Source organism: Pseudophryne corroboree, chromosome 9 (genome assembly GCF_028390025.1).
Source record: "Pseudophryne corroboree isolate aPseCor3 chromosome 9, aPseCor3.hap2, whole genome shotgun sequence".
Taxonomy (NCBI): Eukaryota; Metazoa; Chordata; class Amphibia; order Anura; family Myobatrachidae; genus Pseudophryne; species Pseudophryne corroboree.
The window spans coordinates 357,960,552-357,964,603 of record NC_086452.1 but is presented as its reverse complement, the minus strand read 5'-3'; the positions used below and the strand labels follow the sequence as shown (position 1 = coordinate 357,964,603).

Sequence of the window (4,052 nt, the reverse complement as noted above, 5' to 3'; positions counted from 1 at the left end):
TTTATTGCACTTTATAAATTAAACTAACCCCACAACCCCATTTCCATTCAGTAAAATCTTTAATGATTATCAGAATATATAAAATGATATTGTCATCCCCCTCTCCAATTCTGACCTATAGATAAAATTAATAGGTGTATAAATAAATTTTCCTGTGATATGAATCAATGCAAGAACTTGGGGGGAATATTGGATACCCATAATAATATATCAATTGATAGTTTTATAACTATACTTAAAATAATATGAAATACACATAGATTTTAGAATCAGTTCAGTAAAATCATGGTGACCAAATATATGAATAAACCCCAGAAAGGAATTTGTGGATATTTGTTACTTATAAATACTGTAAAGTTTATACAAAATGGCAATAAGAAAATATATTCCTCTTTATGAGTAATCAGGACAATGTATATAGAATCAAAGATTTAAATGACCAATGGTATAAATTGCACATTTAGTCACTCTCTGTCTATATGAAGGACTGGAAGCACTTGATGACCAATAGAAATGGAGGGAGGGGTATATAAACCTGCTAAAAAAGTGTAAAATCTGCACAGAATATAATTTAATGTAATGGTTATATAATGTTTGTTAAACCAACATTACGCTTACTACACAAAGGTATATGAATTCAGCAATGGGTTGGTGGTGCTCCCGGAGAATAGTTCTGTAAACTATAACAAAGGGTGTGGTCTTTTATAAGAGCAAAAAGACAAAGGCAGCTATATATCTTTTCCAGGGCACACTTATGAAAGAATTATGATAAGATAATGAAACATGAAAGTATGAATATATTAATACTTAACTTTTATTGAGATATACTTAAAAAGAGAGGTAGAAGGCAATTATAAATAAATAATTATTCAATGCATAATTGCTGCAATTTCTGGCGATAAGAATTAGATGAGTGAAAATATGTTTATTCCCTTAATAGCCTAGGAATTTCCTTAATTGAGAAATCATTGTGGGAATAAAGTAGCTCCATTAGGTTCAGCTGTAGCCTGTCAGACTATCACAATTAAATATGAGTAGAGATTGGATGCCTGGATCTGCACAGAAAACCGAAAGGACACAAATGATGTGAGAGTAAAATACCTACGGTACCTAGTATTCCCTGGTGGTCTCCCAACCGGGTACTGACCAGGCCCTGCAGTGTATGGCTTCCAAGATCAGACGAGATTGGGCATACTCAGTGTGGTTTGACCGTAGGTGAGTAAATCTCCAGCATGTGCAATCAATTCCAGTGCACAGATACTCATACAATCCACTTACATTAAACAAATCATAAATGCCTGAGTTGTTATTGGTATAATTTTTTACCATGTAAGTATTGAGAGTTTATGAAAAGCAAGAGCCAAGTCTATGTCTCGTGACCCTTTTGCTGTTCAATCATCTGTTACAACATCAGGCAGGTGATCAGGTGATCAAGCTCCCAGAGCGAAACATACGTCACTTCCGATTCCGGTGTCTGAACTTCCGGTCACACGGACCGCGGACATCGGCTCCCAGCTCAAGGCTCAGCGTCCCCTCTCACTGGCAGGACAACCTTTACCCACAACTGTGGGACCCCTCAGCATTCACACTGTCCACCAATGCATGGAAGCACAAAGGTTTGGGCCGCACATCCAGCAAGGTTATTTATTTAATTTCCACCTTCCACCAGGGGGGGACTCCCGCTCAGGTCACAGTATAATGGCTCCTTCACTCTGTCCCAAAACTTTGGGGGCTTAGTGGGATGTACTATTCTGTCCAACTTTATCAAACTAACCTTTATATAGTAAACCAAACAGTATTAACTGTGAATATTCACTGTACCAAAATACAGGGAGTCTTTTCTTCTTTTCTCTTTCTCCATGATATTTAGTGAAATGAACACCATTTAAACATCTGAAAAATTTGTTTCCACCCATGAAAGCTGATATATCTCTAGGATTGCTGAATATATCTTTGAATATTGATTTTGCCTGAATGTGATATAGCCATAGGATTTCTATATTTGGGAACAAATGTTTGTTAGAACATTGTGTTTTTCATTGCACTGAATCATATGTATCCAGTATTGAGGATTAATCCCTGTTAGACTATCATATTTATTGTGTTTTTCATTGCACTGAATCATATGTATCCAGTATTGGGGATTAATCCCTGTTAGACTATCATATTTATTTATATATTTTACTTACATTACTGCCTGATTTTTCTTTGTCTCAGCATTATAGCAATCAGCACAAGTGGGGCTTAATGCTCTGTTTATGATCTATGCTTAACATTAATACAGTCATGTATATAGACCACGAACAGTTTGGATGATATTATCTTATCTTTTTATGACTACTCCCTCCAATAGGATTTCATTTTCAGTAAGGGATTTCATAATATCCTGCATTGTATTGAGGACTACTGGTGCAATCTCCTCACATTTCTATCCCAGTGGGGAACATAGTGCACAATCCTCAGGGAACATTACCTTTTTCGTTACTATTTATTCTTGTTCTCATTCTCTTATTCTCCAATTTGCAGAGTACTCTCTCATCCCTTAGCCAATAGTGGCATTTTGCAATGCTCATGGTAACAGAATGCTACCCATTTCAGGGACAGCAGAAGTACCTCACTAATCTTTATTTCTGAGCCACTGTCCATCTCTGGTCACTCTCTCATTCAGTCATTCGATGTTGTAACAGATGATTGAACAGCAGAAGTGTCACGAGACATAGACTTGGCTCTTGCTTTTCATAAACTCTCCATACTTACATGGTAAAAAATTATACCAATAACAACTCAGGCATTTATGATTTGTTTAATGTAAGTGGATTGTATGAGTATCTGTGCACTGGAATTGATTGCACATGCTGGAGATTTACTCACCTACGGTCAAACCACACTGAGTATGCCCAATCTCGTCTGATCTTGGAAGCCATACACTGCAGGGCCTGGTCAGTACCCAGTTGGGAGACCACCAGGGAATACTAGGTACCGTAGGTATTTTACTCTCACATCATTTGTGTCCTTTCGGTTTTCTGTGCAGATCCAGGCATCCAATCTCTACTCATATTTAATTGTGATAGTCTGACAGGCTACAGCTGAACCTAATGGAGCTACTTTATTCCCACAATGATTTCTCAATTAAGGAAGTTCCTAGGCTATTAAGGGAATAAACATATTTTCACTCATCTAATTCTTATCGCCAGAAATTGCAGCAATTATGATTGAATAATTATTTATTTATAATTGCCTTCTACCTCTCTTTTTAAGTATATCTCAATAAAAGTTAAGTATTAATATATTCATACTTTCCTGTTTCATTATCTTATCATAATTCTTTCATAAGTGTGCCCTGAAAAAGATATATAGCTGCCTTTGTCTTTTTGCTCTTATAAAAGACCACACCCTTAAGTATATAAACCTGTCAATCATGACAATCAGGTTGATGCCCTGACAAAGCAGCCTCTGTGAAACGTGCGTTGGCGTTTTTACAGAGACTGCCACATACTATTGAATACCACTGCTAATCAATTAATGCTGTATATGGTTACTGAACTGTAATATCGCTGGTATAGTCTGTGTGCTGTAAAATACCACTTTAACTTATAAATTACATAGGAAACTGTTGTATTGTGAGACTATGGGTCCAGGCTGGGAGTCGCTGTGTGAGGACGTGGGCAGTGAGAGCGCCAGCAAGATCTCCTACCTCATGCAGCGGCTATGCCGAATACGGCTGTGTGTGGACGTGGGCGGTGAGAGCGCCAGTAACATCCCCAGCCACACACAGCGGCTGTTCCGGGAACAGCCACAAGACAGCACGCACACAGACAGGGTTAGCCGGCAGCGTACAGCAGGCTGTAGGAGCCGCTTTATGAAACTCAGACCACACGCACCAAGAGTGGATCTGAGTATCTATATCCACCTACTGTAATAAACACATGTATTGATATACTTGAAAGGACATCTGGGTGTGAATCAGTGAACATCATAGTTGTGCAACGGCTCACTATAGATTAATTTGCTGCGAATCCGAATAAAGGACTTGACCCATTATTGTATAATAT

The 4,052-nt window shown here is 37.9% G+C and overlaps 2 pseudogenes; one reads left to right on the top strand and one right to left on the bottom strand.

The window, feature by feature from the left end:
- Positions 1-1,098: 1,098 nt before the first annotated feature.
- Positions 1,099-1,217, bottom strand: LOC134963711 (5S ribosomal RNA; annotated as a pseudogene).
- A 1,652-nt stretch (positions 1,218-2,869) lies between these two features.
- LOC134964001 (5S ribosomal RNA) lies at positions 2,870-2,988 on the top strand (annotated as a pseudogene).
- Positions 2,989-4,052: the final 1,064 nt, after the last annotated feature.